The 21,527-nt window shown below is 45.0% G+C and overlaps 1 long non-coding RNA gene across 2 annotated transcripts in view; it reads right to left on the reverse strand.

Moving 5' to 3' along the window:
* Positions 1–1,075: 1,075 nt before the first annotated feature.
* The window catches only part of LOC147099972 (uncharacterized), a 144,357-nt gene continuing 123,905 nt past the window's right edge, over positions 1,076–21,527 (reverse strand). For both annotated transcript variants that reach the window (XR_015073788.1, XR_015073789.1), the window contains exons 3-4: positions 5,121–5,209; positions 1,076–1,463 (exon numbers count right to left, since the gene is read on the reverse strand). This is a non-coding gene — a long non-coding RNA (uncharacterized LOC147099972). The remainder of the gene's footprint in view (positions 1,464–5,120; positions 5,210–21,527) is intronic.

The following is a 21,527-nucleotide window of genomic DNA, read 5'->3' on the forward strand; positions in this document are numbered from 1 at the left end:
CGGGCTATGCAATTTGCCAAACATTAGGCATTCCCGTTCAATACATGGCATCTTGGGGAATATGAGCATTTGCAGATGTAGATAGAAAAATAGAGAGGAAAAAGTGTCAGTTTAGGAAAAGAAAGAAAATAAGAGACAGCAGTTCTGAATTATGCAGCTGTTTTGTAATATAAATGAAGGCCTTTCTTTAATTTGCTGCTGGCATGTGAGCTACAGTGTCAGGGCCGTACTTATTGCCCATCCCTAGATACCCTGAGGGCATTAAGAGAACTCTGCTGCCCGTATCCCATTCACCCATCCCGCTCGCTGACGTACATTGGCTCCCGGTCCGGCAACGCTTCGATCTTAAAATTCTCATCCTTGTTTTCAAATGCCTCCATGGCCTCACCCCTCCCTATCTCTGTAACAACCTCCAGCCCTACAACCCTCCGAGATCTCTGCGCTCCTCCAATTCTGGCCCCTTGCGCATCCCCGATTTTCATCGCTCCAACACTGGTGGCCGTGCCTTCAGCTGTCTAGGCTCTAATCTCTGGAATTCCTTCCCTAAACCTCTCCGCCTCTCTACCTCTCTCTCCTTCTTTAAGTCGCTCCTTCAAACCTACCTCTTTGACCAAGCTTTTGGTCACCTGTCCTAATATCTCCTTATGTGGCTCGGTGTCAAATTTTGATTGATAATCGCTCCTGTGAAGCGCCTTGGCTCATTTTACTATGTTAAAGGAGCTATATAAATGCAAGTTGTTGTTGTGGCACTGTAGTCACGTGTAGGCTACACCAGGTAAGGGTGGTAGGTCCTCACTGAAGGACATTAGTGAGCCATTTAGGTTTTTACAACAATCCTGCTGCCTTAATGATTATCATTATGGTGTTAACCCACAAATTACCAGATTTATTGAATTCAATGTCACAACATGCCCAGTTAATGTTTTTATATCAAAACAAGCTGGTTTTGGGTACTTGCATCATGTGGTGTGGTACTGAGCCATACCAACCAAGAAGGCCCCATAAGGATAATTTTTTTGTCGTTGGTCGCTCAGCGAGGGTACACACTGATGTAAGAAAACTACTGAGCACTTGATTTGAGTATAAAACAAGGCTTTAATCAACTGTTTCACAACCATGAGTTCTAGTTACATCACTAGTTCTTGGTTACAAAAACATCCTGAGCAAGCTGGGCCCACGCCTGAGTATTTATACTTTCCCTGGACAGCGCCACCAGCTGGCCGCCCAGTGTTATCTCATGAGTCATTTCTACATGAATGGTGAGATTCATGACACCCACCTACTAACTTCTAGCACGTACTACCAGAACATCATGAGCAGCATGCCAGAATTTCCAATCTGTGTTCTTGGTGGGTGAAGGTCCTGTCAGGGGGTATGAAATTAGGAAACTATCTTGCAGGTTCCCTCCCTGGTCTGTGCTGATCTCAGCCAGGTGACGGTGCCACACTACAACTGGCTTCAGCCTAGAAAGGGACAGAAAATATTAGTTGTGACGACCCTACGGTCAACAGCTTGCTGCCACCAGCAGTCTAGAGTTACACATGAAAATGGCCCATAAGGTGAGGTATTGGAGGGTGCCTGGTGTCCATGGAAACCTGTACTCCAGGAAAGAGTCGCGGCCTTCAGAAAAAGAAGGCAGCAGAAAAATCAATGGACAAAGGAGAAAAAAACCTTGTACAAAAGCAAAATACTGCGGATGCTGGAAATCTGAAATAACAACAGAAAATGCTGGAGATACTCAGCAGGTCAGGCAGCATCTGTGGAGAGAGAAACAGAGTCAATGTTTCAGACCCTTCGTCAGAACTGGAAAAAAGCTGGAGATGGAACAGGTTTTTAAGCAAGTGTAGGGGCAGGGAAAGGGGGGAGGGCAGGGAAGAACAAAAGGGAAGGTCTGTGATAGGATGGAAGGCAGGAGAGATTAAAAGACAAAAGGGATGATGGTGTAAGGCAAAAGGAGATGGTGATGGGACAAGTTAAGAAACAAAAGATGACTCTAGATGAAGTGTAAATGGCAATGGCAGAGTGAAAGACAGGTGCCATGTGGGAGAGAGAAAAAAAGTGAAAAAAAAGATAGTGGCAGAGATTATGATCTGAAATTGTTGAAGTCGATGTTGAGTCCAGAAGGCTGTAAAGTGCCTAATTGAAAGATGAGGTGCTGTTCCTCGCGCTTGCTTTGAGCTTCATTGGAACACTGTAAGAGGCCGAGGACAGGGAGGTCAGAGTGGGAGTGGAGCGGTGAATTAAAGTGACAGGCGACCGGAAGCTCGAGGTCACCCTTACGGAGTGAAGTAGATACCTGATCAAACACGATCAAAAAAAAACCTTGACTGCCATGACATCATTGCTTGCCTGTGTTGGACTTGAGGGAAGACCAGCACCTCTCAGCTGAGCCAGTTCCAGTTGCAACACACAATTCAGTGACATAAATTGTCAAAAAACATAATTTTATCATTTGTACATAAAATCGTCCTGCACAGTATTGAAGGTCTCCTCTTCTCCACAGGATAATTGCCAAACGCTGCCCCCGCCCCCCGCCACTGTACATTCCCACCCCCACCATTCTAATGTTCTCCTCTCCTGGTGGTGTTGACTCATTGGGGGTAATTTTAACCTAACCCACCCAGTGGCAGACTGACGCGATCAGATCGGCCACCTACTTTACACACAATTGACGTAAATGGAAAGTAAAATCAGGCCCTTTCAGGACGTTACAAGTCCCATGGCACCATCCAAAGAATTTCTCCCAGTGTCCTGGCCAATGTTCCTCCCCCAACCAAAACAGGCTCGATGGCCGTTCATCTCCTTGCTGTTGGAGGCATTCTGCTCAGAATCAATTGGTTGCTATGTTTCCTTACATAACAGCAGTCACTGTACTTCATGTATGTGAACGGCTTTGAGCTGTTTCCGAGGATGTGATGGGGCGATAGGGTGTTTTATTAACACAAGTCTTTCTTTCTTAATGATGTATGCCAATCCCTATTGAGCATTACACTTTGTGAAGGGAGTTTAAGCATTTATTACTTTAAACATTCATCTGTTCCTTTCTAAATTATTTGTTTGATTAAACCTATCTGATTGTTAACATTCTGTGTTACCCAATGACCCAGTAAAGCACCGATTTGCTCACAAATGATTGTAGTTGATTTTTTTACTTGAATTCAGGAACATAAGAACATAAGAAATAGGAGCAGGAGGAGGCCATTTGGCCCCTCGAGCCTGCTCCGCCATTCAATGCGATCATGGCTGATCCGATTTTGGGCTCAGCTCCATATCCCTGCCCGCTCCCCATAACCCTTCACTCCCTTATTGTTCAAAGAACTAAGACTTAAAGCTCAGAAGGTCTAATCGTGAATTGGTTACGCTCAAATCATAAATAACCTCATCACAACATTGAAAAGGGTAAAAAATGATCTCCCTTTAGGCTACTTTGGAATCTTAGTAATAAAAATGGCTGGTGGTGGGTTTTTTCCAAGCTGATCAAGGTGAGGGATGTCGGTGCTGGGAAACTGGACCTGTTTTCATTTTAGATGCTCAGTATCAGCATCAAGCAGATGTAGCATTGGTTAGGCACTAAGCGAAATTCCCCCATGCTCTACCCCAACATTAAGTTACTCTTTCCAATAAACAATGTTCACACGCAAACCCTTACTGTGCTCTACAACATTCCATTGTGCTATTTTTAGGCAGGCGTTAAGCCATTTAAAATAAAGGGCTTAAAGCCCACTTTAAAATAACGAAGAGGAACGTAACATGTATTTTAATCACTAACCTCGGAACAGTGCCCCAACTGCATCATTATATCATCCCTCTGTCTCCTAATGGACATCTTTGCATGCTCGTTGTGTGGGGAAGCCAGTTTTCGTACCTATTAGTGCAGCATTATTGGTGGCTTTTTTGTACTGATGGCTCATCCCAATTGGAAATGGGTTGCCACTTTCATCTTGGAACCTTACAACCAACACAGAGACCAAGTTTCAACCTATCAGTCTGGCTTGGATTCAAAACTGTGTCCCGGCGGTCAAACCCATTGTGCTAATCAACGCCACCATGTGATCTCACCCCCATTAAAAGTCCCAAACACTTCTGCCATTTGATGGTGGAACGGGAAGGGGGAGAAGCGAGGGACACACATTAAAGCACAGTTAGAAAAGCAGAGGATTCAAGCTGGGGCATAGAGTTGGAGGAGATTGCAGAGGTCAGATTGCACTTAGTGCTGTGCTTTCCAGGTTTACTTCACGCAGAAGCCAATCGTTTTAGAGAAACACAAGTTGATAAACAAAAAGATTTGTCTTAGATTATTATACTAATGGAAAATATCCACAAATCATAAATATATGCCTTCGGGGGGACGGAAGGAGAGGATGTGTTCAAGCAGCGTGTCAATGAATGTTGGACCATTTCTCATTATAGCAAAGATTGAATTTGTCGTGAGGTTTCACGTTGGTTGCTGCTTTTGTCAGGCTCAAGAGCACTCATCTTTGCTTCCTGACGGCACAAAAGGTCTCATTAAACAGCCAGTTCCTAACGTACACTGAGACATTCACTTCCACCTTCTTCCACACGCTGAGTTACGGATCACAGCCAAGGCATGGAGTGGATTACAGCTGCTTCCCTGGAGAAAGGAAGGGAATATTGGTGAGGGAAGTTACCCACGCACAGCCAGCTTCAGAATGATAGTGGAGGAGAGCTGGTAACAGGTGGGGGTGGGCTGGGGTGGGGGAGAGAAAATACATTGAAAATAGAAGTGTACAAGAGAGAATTTGGACTTGCATTTATATAACGCTTTTCACGACCTCAGGATTTTCCAAAGCGTTTTACGGCCAATGAAGTACTTTTGAAGTGCAGTCACTGTTGTAATGTAGGGAAACACGGCAGCCAATTTGCACACAGCAAGATCCCACAAACAGCAATGAGGTAATGACCATGTTTTAGTGATGTTGGTTGAGGGATAAATATTGGCCAAGACACCAGGACTCAGTTTCAGTGAATGTAGCAGAAACCTGTCTCAAAACTTTGCTGAAAGTGGGTTTGATTTCACTTCTGTCTTTTCCCTGTTACATGTTTTCTGTTAAATGATCTTCTTCATCATAGTCATCTAATCGAAACCTCTCCTGCATTACCTGCTGTGATATAAGTAGCCTTGTGGATGGTCTGGACTGGTTTTCTCCTGTTCTTCTTCAAATAGTGCCGTGGGATCTTTTACGTTCACCTGAGAGAGCAGACAAGATCTCAGTTTAATGTCTCACCTGAAAGACGGCACCTCTGACGGTGCAGCACTCTCTCAGAACTGCAATGAAGTGTCAGCCTAGTTTATGTGCTCAAATCTCTGGAGTGGAAGTTGAGCCCACAACCTTCTGACTCAGAGGCGAGAGTGCTGCCCACTGAGCCACGACACCTGTACAAATACATCAGCTCTCACGAAGTTTATCACTAACTATTTTGACCATAATTTACAGATCCAAAAATGGTTGCTTTGAATTTTCCCACTGCCAAGTTTGGAACTCAGCTTAACAGACCAGGAAGATCCCAGAATGATTCTTGCCATGGAGGGAGTGCAGCGAAGATTCACCAGACCTGGGATGGCAGGAATGACGAATGAAGAGAGATTGGGTCGATTGGGCTTATATTCGCTAGAGTTTAGAAGAATGAGAGGGGATCTCATTGAAACTTATAAAATTCTAACAGGACTAGACAGACTAGATGCAGGAAGAATGTTCCCCATGGCGGGGAGTCCAGAATCAGGGGTCACAGTCTAAGGATAAGGGGTAAGCCATTTAGGACAGAGATGAGGAGGAATTTCTTCACCCAGAGAGTGGTGAACCTGTGGAATTCTCTACCAAGGCAGTTGAGGCTAATTCATTAAATATATTCAAGAAGGAGTTAGATATATTTCTTAAGGCTAAAGGGATCAAGGGATATGGGGAGAAAGCAGGGACAGGGTACTGAATTTGGATGATCAGCCATGATCTCATTAAATGACGGAACAGGCTCGAGGGGCCGAATGGCCTACTCCTGCTCCTATCTTCTATTTTTCTATGGTCCAATTTCTGATCCCTGCTGAGATGGCTGATCAAAGCCAAAGCAGAGTTTGAGAGTCCATAGACCTTCGTGCCCTGGGTGAAGGAGGAGACAAAAAAACCCTAGGATTTCCAGATTACCAGGCATGACACTCAATGGAAGCCGTGTGTGGACCCCAGGAGAGGGCAAGATTGGACTTGACTGTGTCCTTAGTAATTGAAAGCCTATTTAGGCTCCGGAATAAAAAAAATGGTCACTTGAGTAAAGTACGAATGGACGCAGACACTCCGAGAAACAGCAGGAGTTAGCACCTTCAGGAGAAAATAACACAATCGCACACAAAACCAAATGGGTGCCTTAGTCTTAAAACCAACTCTTCAGTGGAATTTGTATCTTCTGGGCTCCAGTGAAAAAGAATCAACAGCATCAAAATGCAAATTTCAGTCCACAGGATATAACTTTGCCTTAGGCTCGTGTTATTACGGCAACTGGATCGGGGAGGGGCAAGCAGACTGTGTCGTATCAAGTCTGGTTCTTCCATGTTCAATTATTGCTGTAAGGGCTTGTGTGGGAAGGAAGTGAGACACACACAGAATTATTCACAGCTTCTCTTGACATCACCAAAGGAAGGAGGCATGCTCAGCCTACACAAACCATTAGCTCAGCTGCAATTGGACTATTGCATTCAGCTCTAGGCATCTTCATGAATGCACAGTCCCAGTGCAGATCCTTGCCTCCCCGGAGGACAAATGGGGAACTATTGGGCTTGCTCCCCATGATTTCCTATCTTGGCAAGCATGCCTGTGATTCCGATAACCTCTCTCAGCAGACGAGGCTTTGCGTTGGGAATGCACCTTCATAAAATTTAGCTTACAAAGGTTCCGGCTCTTTAAATCTGTAGAGCGCTTCAGTGGACAGTACGGGACATGTGTGTACGTCCAGATTGACTTGAATACGTGGCCACCGTGGCGTGTGTTTTAATCAAAAGTGCATTCCACTTCAGTACACACGCTCGTCTACCTCAGGCAGTCGGCTTTAAATGATCTTGGCCGACAACACCTGAAGGTGCTGCGAGCCAGTCAATGGAAGCCCGGTTCAAAGCAGTTTCCATATCGTTAACCTTCCTATTGTGAAGCACATTGTAAGGCCAGGGTCAGAATTGAAGGGGCCACGCATTTCTGGCTGCCATTCAACTGCACGAGAGAAAGAAGAATTAAATCTTCCTCTGTGTTGTGCTCATTTCCCACATGAGCAACTGAGAACATGGAAGGCAATTGTGTCCAGTTATGCTGGATATTTAATCTTGCGTAAAAGAAAAAGAATGTCACCTCTAAGTAGATTAAAACACATTTCATCAGGGTTTTTTTTTGCTCTTATTTCACTTTCTCCCAGTTGAGAGAATCAGGCAGTGTGACTGTCTACATGTGATGCCAGTACCCCTAGAATTGTATTACAAGTAGGGTACTTTGACAGAATGGGCCACTGCCCGCAGTGTGATGTACCCATTCCCACCATAGATTTTCAAAGTGGGGTCCCTGGATTCCAGAGCTTCTGGGAGGAGATTGCTAGGAATCCCTTCGGTCATATGTTTTTGATATTTTATTCTGTATCTGTTGACTCACTAGATTGTTATTTCCTGTGGCTATACACTAATGAAAAAACAATTCTCCAAATGACAGCACCATTTTCTTTTGAGCAGCCGGTGCAATCATTGGAAATTAAGATTCCCCAGGAGTGTGTCAATATTTGGAGAGGGTCCCCCAGGAGTATGGAGGTGGGACTGCCGGGAAAATGGCAGAATTTGGGGGCGGGTGCCCAACCCGCCCCCGTGCCATCTTCCCAGGAGGCGGGTTGCCGTCCCGTGCCGGGTCCCGTCTCCTTGGGGGCGGGAAGGGATTAAAGCTTATTAACTGCCTGTTAACAGGTCGTTAACAGGCAGAAAATAGGATTATCCCCTTTTTGCCCTCACAAGTGCGGGCTTCCCGAAGGCTCCAGAACCCGCCAGCTGAGCTCAGCGAGTACTGGGTCTGCGGGGGTCGGGGGGGGTGCATAAGTGTGGTGTGAAGGTGAGTGATGGGTGCAAGAGTGGAGAGGTGAGTATCTGAGGTAAGTGCAAAGTGTTAGTAAAAGTGTACTTACCTTTGTTTCTTCCTGCAGGCTTCAGTCGGTGTCTATGCGGAGAGTCTCGCACCTCCGTGTTGCAGATGAGAGATGGCCGTTGCATTCTCAGATGCAACAACCATCTCATTTCTGTAAAAGAAAGAAGTTTGATGAGGTCTTGCATTCAAGACCTCATCAAACTGCAGAGAATGTCAGTGTTTGACAGCTTCACAGAGCTGTCAAACGATGAAAATTCATCTGGCAAAAACTTTTGACAGATGAAACGTCATACGTTGACATTCTCTGCAACTGGCTTTCCCTTTATTGGCCTGCTAAGCCCACTGGGCGGGCTTAACAAGGTCAATCAAGGGAAAATAGCATGGGTTGGCCACAAGTCGATGGAGGCGGGACATCGACCTGCCAAGCAGTAGTCCCGCCTCCAACACGCCCCCGTTAACAAAATCGCCCCTAATATTTGGAGAGGGTCTCAGGATTGTATCAATATTTGAAGAGGGTCCCCGGGAGTGTACCAATATTTTGAAGGGGTCCCCAGAAGTGTACCAGTATTTGGAGAGGGTGCCCAGGAATACAACAATATTTGGAAGGGTGGGGTTCTCCAGAAGTGTGTCACTATTTGGAGGGAGTTCCTGAGAGTGAGTCAACATTTACAGAAGGCCCCTTCACACAGAAAAAATTGAAAATCACTACCCTAGCAAAATGATCCAAATGCATTACCAAGAACCTGCAAAGTTCTCCAAAGGCTTCCAGTGACAATTGAAGGCATTTTGATCAAATCAAAGATCTTTCATCTGAAGGTAGTTACATTTAATTTTTTTTAAAGAATAAATGAACTGCTGGCTCTGGGTTTAAAGATTTAGGTGTCACATAATGCCCAAGTTGAACTCCTTGACCTGACTGCCATTTAAATTCAATGCGCCCCAAGGTCCTCTATTGAAGATGCTGCAGAAAGGTCTCCCCGATGGCTCAGAGGTAAAGTTAACATTTCTGAGACATACAGATCAGGAAAGTCTCACTTCCGTAACATCGCCCATCTCCGCCCCTTGCCTCAGCTCATCTGCTGCTGAAACCCTCACCCATGCCTTTGTTACCTCTAGACTTGACTATTCCAACGCACTCCTGGCCGACCTCCCATCTTCCACCCTCCATAAACTTGTCATCCAAAACTCTGCTGCCCGTGTCCTAACTTGCACCAAGTCCTGTTCACCCATCACACCCTGTGCTCGCTGATCTACATTGGGGCATTTAAGCAACGCCTCGATCTTTAAGTTCTCATCATTGTTTTCAAATCCCTCCATGGCCTCATCCCTCCCTATCTCTGTAATCTCCTCCAGCCCTACAACTCTCTGAGATAGCTACACTCCTCCAATTCTGGCTTCTTGAACATCCCTGATTTTAATCGCTCCATCATTGGCAGCCGTGCCTTCTGTTGCCTAGGCCCTAAGCTCTGGAAACCCCTCTCTAAACCTCTCCACCTCACTACCTCTCCTCCTTTAAGACGGTCCTTAAAGCCTACCTCTTTGACCAAGCTTTTGGTCATCTGCCCTAATATCTCCTTATGTGGCTGGGTGCCAAGTTTTGTTTGATAATCGCTCCTATGAAGCACCTTGGGACATTTGACTACATTAAAGGTGCTATATAAATGTGTTGTTTTTGTTGAGTGTTAGCTGATCTTAGCTGCAGTTGTGATAGGGCAGCTAATATTAGCCTCTGCGCCTCTGAAATTTAGAAGGGAAAATTATCCAAGTGACTCCTGCAGGAAGATGTATGTGTGGACACTGGGCAAGGCCAGTACTGCGCTGGACTGTAAATTCTTCCACAGTCAGGTAGTCTGTGCACACTCACTCGCAAGTTTACATGAGAAACCGGGGGACATCACAATGTATCCCAGCCTTCAGGGCAAGAGAAATTTAAACAGCTATAACATATTTCACTCATGATGTGATCTCTCTACACAGATGCGGCCGGACCTGCTGTGATTTCCAGCAAAAAAAAATTGTTTTTTGTTTGTTTTTCATACAGACCCCAGCATCTGCAACATTTGACCCCTTGTGACCCCACCTCATTGTTCTTTGATGTAATGTTTTCCTGACTGACCTGTTTGGACTCCATTCACACCTTTGATTGCTGTGATTATCTCTCTGCCGAGGTGTGATAAAGGGCAGTTAGAAAGATTACCTGTAATCATCTGGCAGTATTCCCTGACTATATATGCTGTGCCTATATGCTTCTCATCACTTCACCTGACGAAGGAGCAGCGCTCTGAAAGCTTGTGATTTCAAATAAAGCTGTTGGACTATAACCTGGTGTGTGACTTCTTACATATTTCACTCAAAACTGGAAACAAAAGGTGTTTGTTAGTCTCAGGGACTATTGACTCATAAACAAATTGCAGGAAGCTGTGGAATGTGAGATTCCTGAGATTTTATCAGGTTGTTAATTGTGGAGAAAAAGAGTCTTTCTCCAATTATTAATTAAAGGATATGAATTTCACTCAATGGTCGCTTCAAGCCAGTCCTGGTCGAGCTGCTGAGGCACTTCAATTCATAGCCTGGTTGAAATTAGTAGTCTGGAGTTGTACCAAATCTAGACTCCGTGAAGCTTGGTGAAGCTTGGCCCAGTCCCTGTGCTAACTGTTTTAAAGTGCACATGTGGTGTGTCCTATAATGCACAATGCGTTGACATCACAGGGTAAATCCACGAACTCTATGTTCTCGGTGAGGAGCTCCATTCGAAGGGAGCACGGGCAGGGACAGAGATAAGCACCTTAGCAACTGAGGAATATAAAGGGATGGAAAGACCATTTCAGTCCATTGAGCTAGGCCCACTATAATGCCAATTCTCCGCACTCCCTTTGATTGCAACTCCCCACTGCATCACAGGATCAGTGAACTTATCCTGATAAATCATCCCTACGATTCATTATAGGGCATCCAATACAACGTGTTACACTGCACCAGATACAGATGCAGATACAGGCCCTGAGAATCATCAAAGACGCGAGCCACCCTAGCCACAACCTCTTCGCCCTGCTCCCATCCGGTAAGAGATACCGAAGCATACTCTCGTACCAGCAGGTTTCGAATCAGCTTCTACCCCCAGGCCACAAGACTCATGAACGAATAATTTATTATTATTTATTACTGTTGTTTTATTTATTATTACTGTATTTCTATTAGTATTTTTATCATTGCTATGCCATATTTATTCCAATGTTGGGAGGACTCGTAAAAATCAACATTTCATTATGCAGTACACATGTCTGCTGCATATATGACAAATAAAATTGAATTGAATTGAGATGTTCCCATGTTTGGATATTCTGTGATGGTGTCTATCAAAGAAGCAGGAGTCCCAGTCAAAGCATTCACCTCTGAGCATTTGTGCGATGGGATCAATATGATTCCCTTGATGGCTCTGCCTCATCCTTGTCTCCAACAACTCATCACACCAGTCCCATTCTGACTTAACAACAGAAAATGCTGGAAAAACTCAGCAGGCCAGGCAACATCCGTGGAGAGAAAATAGAGTCAACGTTTCAGGTCGAAACCCTTCGTCAGCACTGGAAAGGGTTAGGGAAGAGAGATTTTTAAGCCCGGGCAGGGAGGAGGGGAGGAAAGAACAAAGGGAAGGTCTGTGATGGGTTGGAAGGCAGGACAAAAGGGATGATGGTGCAAGGCAAAAGGAGATGGTAATGGGACAAGTTAAGAAACAAAAGATGGCTCTAGATGATGTGTGAACGATGATGGCAGCAACATTAACAGCTGCCATGTGAGGAAGCAAGAGAAAGAAATACAGGTATAACAACAGAAAATCTCATTCTGACACTTGACCTTTAATGTAATGGAAAATCCAATGAATGGATGGCCCTGACTCTCAGACAGTGAAGTACCTATCTCTCAATGGTTACAGGTTCAAAGGCTGAAACTTGCTGCCTGTAGAAGGTGGGAGCTGAATCACCCAACCCTGAGCTGGGGGCAGTTCAGTGGGAAGTCAAAATAAACACAGTTGGCTTCCTGTGGCGCAGAGTGCTGAAGGAAGCAGGCTGCAGAGAAACCTGCGACCGAAACATCCCATCCTCCTACACAATGGTGTAAGGCTCCAAGAACCTCAGAATGCAAGGAATGAGAAGACAGCAATTAACATCAGACCTATTCCTTCTACATACCATGTACAAGTTACTCCATAGACTCTACTCCACGCATTCAGTCTCCTGAGGAAAGGTTCTGAAAAACTTCTTCCTGCCCACTCCCGAAGATAAACCATGCAACAATGCAGAAAGTCTATCTAACCTCATATCCTACGTTACACGTTCTTAATCAGCTTGCCTTGTCGTGACACTTCCATGGTCTGGAACCATCATAGTTAATTGCACTCTCTCTATCCTTGTAAGCATCAACAACAACCACTTGTATTTATATAGCACCTTTACCGTAGTAAAATGCCCCAAGGCGCTGCACAGGAGTACTTTAAGACAAAAAAAATTCAATCCCTTTCTTAACTAGAAATGCAGGTGTTAATCAGTCCAGCATTGACCGTTTCAGTTGTGAGTTGGTGCCTAGTTAATATACAGAATTGCTAGATGAAAAAAGACCAAGATCTATCCCGTTCGCCTTCTCCTATCCTGGTGGTTGCATGATACAACAATAATGGAGTTGTTGACTAACCATAGCAACTGCCCCCGTCCAAGTAATATAAGATTCTGAGGGGGCTTGACAGGATAGATGCTGAGAGGATGTTTCCCCTCATGGGGGAATCTAGAACTAGGGGGCATAGTTTCAGAATAAGGGGTCGCCCATTTAAAACAGAGATGAGGAGGAATTTCTTCTCTCAGAGGGTCGTGAATCTTTGGAATTCTCTACCCCAGAGAGCTGTGGAAGCTGAGTCATTGAATATATTCAAGGCGGAGATAGACTGATTTTTGAAAAACAGGGGAGTCAAGAGTTATGGGGAGCGGGTCGGAAAGTGGAGTTGAGGTGAAGATCAGCCACGATCTTATTAAATGGCGGAGCAGGCTCGAGGGGCCGAATGGCCTACTCCTGCTCCTTATGTTCTTATGTAACCTCTATCAATTAGTCTGCAACAGACCCAGAAATAACATGAGGAAATTCCCAGTAGTGGAGAGATTTGGGAGCTACAGGTCCAGAGATACCAAGAGCGGTGTGGTGAGGGGGGGGGGGGGGGGGAGGGGAGAAAACTGGGAAAAAAAGAATGTAGGAAATGGACTTAAGATCAGCAAGCAGATCAGTGTAAAAGGTACATAGAGGAACGTGGCATGAAGGTTAGTGCTGGTTGACATCACACAGTAGTGTGGGATGGCGGAGGTTTGTCCAATAAGCAAATACAGCTGGCTGTATAACAGAGTGACCAGGAGTTTTTGTCAGGGTGTTGACTCATCACAGTTTACACAAGAATCACAGGCAACAGTTACTCATTCCGAAACCACTAAGAAAACAGGGACCGAGGCAGATCAAAGCAGCCATCATTGACTCTCATTCACCTGTTACCAATGAGCCCCTAATCACCGTTTACACTACCCGATTGGAATTGGCAAATCAAGTGTATAGAGGCCGTGTGAAGTTAATTCAGAGCAAATCCAAACATCAAAGAACCGTGGAGGGTTGCTGCATTTCCTCTGGATTGACAAACCACTGTACACACTTGAACTGAATTCACTGCAGAACGGGCATCCCATAACTCAACATGTTAGTTATGATGGTTAAATTTCACCGTTGACCTACTTTTCCTTCCCCTCCTCTCCTTTGAAATCAGTGACCCATCCTGGGTTATTGTTGCACAGGTGCCGACTACCCTCTGGTGGCTCATCCAAGCGGCTATTGTTCATCTGTGAGCCTAGACAATGGGTTTGGGCAGGCCATCCAACCATGGAGGGTGAGGGAAGGGGGCGGGGGGGGGGAGAGGTGGGTGGAGTTGCAGTTAATTTCTGTCCTCACCCGCACATCCCAACAGCAAACATGTGCCAAGATTTTAGGATACGAGTTTTTCTTCCTTGTTTTCAAATCCCTCCGTCGCCTCGCCCCCTCCCTATCTCTGTAATCTCCTCCAGCCCTACAGCCCTCTGAGATCTCTGCGTTCCTACAATTCTGGCCTCTTGTGCATCCCCGATTTTCATCACTCCACCATTGGCGGACGTGCCTTCAGCTGTCTGGGCCCTAAGTTTTGAAATTACCCCCCCAAAACCTCTCCACCTTTAAGATGCTCCTTAAAACCTACCTCTTCGACCAGGCTTTTGGTCATCTGTGCTAATATCTCCGTTTATGGTTCCATGTCAAAACTTGTCTGATAACACTCCTGTGCAGTGCCTTGAGACATTTTACTGTGTTAAAAACGTGATATAAATACAAGCCATTGTGGTTGTTGTGTTCAGTTTACGTTCAATGCGGCAGATCTTGACTTTGTGCGATAGTGTAAAACAAATAAGCAGCCTGTTTTACCTTTCTCCCGATTTTAATTTCCATTGAGGTCCATATGAAAAAGTAGAGGTATGGGGGGGGGAGTCCCATTATTCAGGGTGTAAACATCATTTGAGTAATCCTGCACACATGAGCACTGGCAGCCACTTTTCTTACATTGAGCATTAGCAGTGAGTGCCAGTAGGCTAGACTCCACGAAGCCCAATCTTGTCCTCACTTAATGCTCCAACACAGGGGATCACTGGATGGCGGTCAGGGGTGAAAGCCTGGCTCCATGCTAGGGTGCCAACTCTGCTTGGCCGCATTCCTGGAGGTTCCATCACACGAAGGTCCTGCCTTCAACTGCCCCGCTCAGCCTTTATTCCCCATCTCCAATATTTTTATAACTGATAAACAAAAGTATTCAAAGAAAATGAAAAAAAATACATGATCTTTTTTAACGCCCCTATGATATTTCTCCCGGGTTGCTCACAGCAGGAAATTAATCTTCAATTCCTGGAGGTGCTAGGACAATCCTGGAGGATTGGCAACCCTAACTGCAAGGAAAAACTGGCCTCTATATAATATAGGAAGGAGGGAAGACTAAGGGAGGTAAGGAGCTTGAGAGTTTTGAGATCTTGCTGGAGTTGGCGATCATCCGCTTAGTCTTCATGTCAACAGAGTGAGCACGCAGGTAGGAGGAAGCCTATGCAGGACATGGTATTAGGAAGACATATTTTGTCCTGGAGTGTTGATAGTTTTGATGGGAGGAGGTGGCGTAGTGGTTATGTCACTAGACTAGTAAGCCAGGGGGCTCAGTCAAATGCTCTGAGGGTATGGGTCAAATCCCACCACGGCAGCTGGTCGAATTTAAATTCAATTTAATTCTGGAATTAAATGTTAGTCTTAGTAATGGCGACCATGATACCATTGTTGATTGTTGCAAAAAACCCATCTGGTTCACTAATGTCCTTTAGGGAAGGAAATCTGCCGTCCTTACCTGGTCTGGCCTACATGTGACTCCAGACCCACAGCAATGTGGTTGACTCTTAATGCCCTCTGAAATGGCCTAGCAAGCCACTCAGTTGTAAACAACCGCTACGTAAAACAATCTACACCATATGGGCTGCAGCGGTTCAAGAAGGCGGCTCACCACCATCTTCTCAAGGGCAATTAGTGATGGGCACTAAATGCAGGCCTAACCAGCCAGCGACGCCCACATCCCATCAATGAATAAAAAAAAAAGACATATTTTGTCCTGGAGTGTTAACAGTTTTGATGGGTTTCGCATTATAGAGATGGCAACTACTTTCATTTGTAAACATAGCCCAAAATTGAAATGGCTGAGAAAAATCAAGGCAGGCTGGATGGCTGAAACCTAACCCTTGCAGCAACAGATTTAATTGAGATTGAGAAGTACAAATTGGTAGCGTTTCTGCTTCCGCCCAGCGTTAGTCACCAGGCCTGAAGTGTTGCGAATTGCTGTGTGCAGCTGTTTTGTCTTTGCAAGCACAATCATGTTCTGTAGCAAACGATGTTAATAAAGCTGCATGTAACCATTATCATCTCACTAATAAACAGGCAGCCAGGTGACAGGTGACCCGGGTGGCCTTTCTAAAATGAGCGCCTGCACGTAAATAAAATAGTCTCTGCTTGTTAATAAAAGGTTAATAGCACCTGATGGAAAAGGCTCAACCTAAACTGTCACACATGCAAGGAATTTCTACAATCCTCAGAGGAGTTAGCGTAAGCTTTTTCTTTATGTAATCCTTCAGGATATTTGAACAGGTTTTTTTTCCCCCTAGGCTTTCAGCTGATTTTTTCAGCAGTTTTTGGGCGGGTGGAGGGGGGGGTGGTGTGTGAGACGAGCTCCACTGCTCCTTGCCTGGGTGCCCGGCCGCTTTATTTCTAGAGCTGGTTCTGCAGGGGGCACAACACGCCCAGCCAAAGGCGGGCAGGCAAAAGTTAGCAGGAAGCCTCGGCCAACGGAAACCCAACAGCAGTTAAACTCCTCCCAATAGTCTCTGCCTCAATAGTCATGCGCGGTAAAGCTTTCCATATTCTAATAACCCTGTGTGTGAAAAAAATTCGGCTAGCTTCATTCTTTTAATGATAATGCTGAGTCTATACCCTCTTGTTACCAAATGCTAAGCAATGAAAATAATCTTTTACTACTTGTCCTCTCAAAACTTTTCATAATTTTAAAAACCTCTCTTAGATCCTTAACCTTCTCTATATCAGTGGGAAAAAACCTAGTTGTTCAAACCTTTCTTCAGAACTATAACCACTCATTCTTGGTAAAATTCTAATGGATCCTCACTACTCGCTCTCCATGGCTCTAATATCCTTCCTACAATGAAGTCTTCAGAACTACATGGAAAGCTCCAGCTGTGGCCCAAACAATATTTTGTAGAAATTCAACATCACTTTCTTCCTTTTGTGTTCAACTATCTTAAATATAAAACCCAGAATCCTATTTTCCTTATTTATAGCCTTTGCTACCAGCACTCACGTGTAAAGATCTATTTGTCTGCACCCGAGATATCTTTGTTCCTCCACTCTCTTAAGAGTTTAGGGTATACTTCCCTTTCTTTTTAGGACATACTTATTTTTCCCAGACTACAGGTCTTCACATTTATGTGCGTTGAACTGCACCTGCCACCCACCTGCCCACCCTCTGTAATGGAAATGGCAATGACAGGTAGAACTTATTGTTTTCTTACTTTATCTGGTAGGTATTACTGAGCAGGCTCATAATTTCTGATTATTAGAAAGGGGACAATCTATACACTTACTGTTGCATCTACGTTATCTCCTTTTGCCCACACCATGACAGTATTAAAGAAGAACAGGAATTTCTCCTAGTGTCCTAGCTAACGCTCCTCCCTCAACCATTGCTGCCGAAACAGAGATTACTTGCTCTTGGTAGAACCTTGCTGTGTGCAAAATGGCTCCCTCATTCACAAATATGGCACCAGTCACTGACCTTTAAAGTAATCCATTGCATGTGAAGAACACTGGGATATCTGAGATGTGCTAAATGCTAGCTCCTTCTTTCCTTTGTTTCAATGACCTCATGAAAGAGGATTACTGCTCACAGCTTGTCATCCTCACTGATAATGTCAAAGAAAGCTCAATTTGACGGTGTTGCATGAAGGGAGCTCTGCACAAAATGGCTGCCCCCTAACCAGCAGTTCAACAGTGTTACAATCAGTGACTGCGGGTGACCAATAACATTTAGTGATGATTCCGCACTGCTGACTGGAGGGGGCGGTGGAGAGGGGAAGAATATGATCGTTTTTCTTAAATCTGGTCAATGCTACTTCATGACTGGTCATTTATGTGTCAGCAGTTTGAGATCTAGAGGCCAGACTACGAGTGAGGCCCTGGAAACCCATAGTGAGAGATCAGCTAATGTTTATGACAACAAAGCTACATTTGTGGTTGGAAATATCAGGAGAGTCTGCAGTGGACCCTTACATAGTGGCATAGTGGTTAGCGCTGTTGCCTCACAGCGCCAGGGACCCGGGTTCGAATCCGGCCTCGGGTGACTGTCTGTGTGGAGTTTGCACATTCTCCCCGTGTTTGCGTGGGTTTCCTCCGGGTGCTCCGGTTTCCTCCCACAGTCCAAAGATGTGCGGGTTAGGTTGATTGGCTATGATAAACTGACCCTTAGTGTTAGGGGGATTAAATACGTGGGGTTACGGGGATAGGGTGGGATATGTGTTGGTGTAGGGGTTACGGGGATCGGGTGGGATATGTGTCAGTGCAGGCTCGATGGGGTGAAATGGCCTCTATCTGCACTGTGGGGTTTCTGTGATTCTGTGATATGGTGCAGATTCCAAAGCCAGTTTGACTCAAGTCTTCTTTCATCCTTGACCTGGCCATGTGCCGTCCAATAGTCTGCCAATATGAGATAAGCAAGTTGAAGTAACATGTTTTTTAACATTCATTCATGGGATGTGGGCATCACTGGTAAGGCCAGCATTTATTGCCCTTGAGAAGGTGGTGGTGAGCTGCCTCCTTGCACAACTGAGTGGCTTGCTCGGCCATTTCAGAGGACAGTTAAGAGTCGACCACATTGCTGTGGGTCTGGAGTCACATATAGGCCAGACCGGGTGAGGACGGCAGGTTTCCTTCCCTAAAGGACATTAGTGAACCAGATGGGTTTTTACAACAATCCGATAGTTTCATGGTTACCATTACTGATACTAGCTTTTTATTCCAGATTTATTTAATTAATTGAATTTAAATTCCCCAGCTGCTCATGGTGGAATGTGAACTCATGTCTCTGGATCATTAGTCCAGGCCTCTGGATCATTAGTCCAGGCCTCTGGATTACTAGTCCAGTAACATAACCACAACGCTACCGTTCACTCATCACTAACAATATGGTTGAGAATCATTCTCATCTTCTGCTTGAGCTGATGAGGGTGAATTTTGTTCACTTAAAAATGTTTACCTTTACCAAATAAGCCCATCTGAGAACTTGAATGTTACTCCCATATCTGAAGATGTTCTTCTAACACTTCCTTCGCCCTCCAGGACATTACACAGCAACAAAAAAGCTTATCATTTGATGGGTGATCCTTCTCTCATCTTTAACCTCCTCTCTTTCTTTCTCTCTCTGAGTCACAACCTTTCTTGTCTCTCTCTTTTTATCAATATTATTAAGGTCAATGTTTTGTGAACATTCTTCTCTCGTTGCTCCTAGGCCACAAAAACGCCATCCGACACAGTCTTCCGCCTCTCCGCATTCTCACTGTGTTGAAATCGAGACTCATTGCACCATCTCCTACCTCTAACGCATTCTTTCCCAGAACCTCAAAACTGTGGAACTCCTTAATTCCCTCCTTCCTCTTGTAATCTGTAGCCTTTAAAACTGCATCACCTGATCACAAATTCCTGATTCCTCACCAACTCCCTTTCAACCTCAGTGGCGTCTTGTGATCTCGGGCCTTTCCCTTCACTTAAGTTTCTTGATGGAAAAAAAACGGGGTAGCTAACTTCTCAAATCAGAGATTAAGGATGTTAAATTCTGGTCATTTTAATTCAGTGTATTGAAGGCCCTAGAGCCAGTAAGATTGGTGATAACAGGGCAGTAAGTGGGGGGGGTGGGGGGCGGGGGTGGAGCTGATGTCAGCCACCGATTTTTGGGCAGGACAAAATACAAACATTTATAATTATGCTGCCCTGATGGAACTAATTGGTTCGCTCTTTTAAAGTGCTAGCACAGGCACGATGGGCCGAATGGCCTCCTTCTGTGCTCTATGATTCTATATCATTCTATGATTCTATAACCCACACCCTCGGAACCCCAGTTAGTGCAAGTATGGCAACAGTCAGCAAAATGAAAGTGGCAGTGGCAACATGGATATGAAATTGGCAGAGGGACAGAAAGCAGAGGGTAGCAGTGAACGGTTGTTTTTCAGACTGGAGTGAAGTGTGCAGTGGTGTCCCCCCAGGGGTCGGTATTAGGACCACTGCACTTTTTGATATATATTAATGACCTGGACTTGGGTATTCAGGGCATCATTTCAAAGTTTGCAGATGATACGAAACTCGGAAATGTGAGGTGGATAGTAACAGACTTCAGAGAGGGGATCTCATTGAAGCATACAAAATTATTACAGGGCTTGATAGGGTGGATGCTGGGAGAATGTTTCCCCTGGCTGGGGAGTCAAGAACCAAGGGCCACAGCCTCAAAATAAAGGGTAGGCCATTCAGGACTGAGATGAGAAGAAATTTCTTCACTCAGAGGGTGGTGAATCTTTGGAATTCTCTACCCCAGAGGGCTGTGGAGGCTCAGTCATTGAGTATATTCAAGACAGAAGTTGATAGATTTCTGACTAGTAAGGGCATCAAGGGATATGGCGATAGGGCCGGTGAATGGAGTTGAGGCAGAAGATCAGCCATGATCTCATTGAATGGCGGAGCAGGCTCGAAGGGCCGAATGGCCTACTCCTGCTCCTATTTCTTATGTTCTTATGTTCAGGAGGACATAGACAGACTGGCGAAATGGGCCGACACACGGCGGATTAAATTTAACGCAGAGAAGTGTGAAGCGATGCATTTTGGAAGGAAGAATGAGGAGAGGCAATATAAACTAAATGGTACAGTTTTATAGGGCGTGCAGGAATAGAGAGACCTGGGGGTATACGTAGATCTTTGAAGGTGGCAGGACAAGTTGAGAAGGCTGTTAAAAAATGATACGGAACCGTGGGCTTTATAAATAGAGCCATTGAGCACCAAACAGTTGCTGGGTCCTCAGTGGAATGCATGTATTTCAGTTCACTTGATTCAGTGTCAGTCAGTATTGTGCAATGAAGCACTCACTCCTCCGGCAAATAAGGAAGCCATGAAAGGTTAATCCAGACACCAAAACCTGATTTTACAAGGTTGCTGTTTTTTTTTCGCCTCTCTGATGCTCTCTTTTATGAAGCTAGCTGGCTGGACCCACCCAAAGGTTCTTGACAGAGTCAGATCCTTAAAACAACATTTAAACAAGGTATCATGCAAGACAAACCTAATACTTTGAAATACAAACAGAGTTAAAAAAAAACACATTTGTTTGCAAAAGCTGTTCCTATTGACAACTGTGTAGGTGTTGTGCTAGATACCAGAAGCACAGACCTTGCCCAGTACAGTACACCCAAGAGATCACTTGCCAGCTGGACCATCATCATTTACCCCTCGTAGCACCACCAATTTTAGGAACATAGGAAAAGGAGGAGGCCATTCAGCCCTTCGAGCCTGTTCCGTCATTCAATGAGATCTTGGCTCACCTGTACCTCAACTCCTTTTACCTGCCTTAGATCCATATCTCTTAATACTCTTGCCTAATAAAAATGTATCAATCTCAGTTTTGACATTTTTAACTGACCCCCCCCAGCCTCAACAGGTTTTTTGGGGGAGAGAGTTCCAGATTTCCACTGCTCTTTGTGTGCAGAAGTGCTTCCTGACATCACCCCTGAACGG

Source organism: Somniosus microcephalus, chromosome 27 (assembly GCF_052327205.1).
Source record: "Somniosus microcephalus isolate GS21.2 chromosome 27, FLI_Smic_1.0, whole genome shotgun sequence".
Classification (NCBI taxonomy): domain Eukaryota; kingdom Metazoa; phylum Chordata; class Chondrichthyes; order Squaliformes; family Somniosidae; genus Somniosus; species Somniosus microcephalus.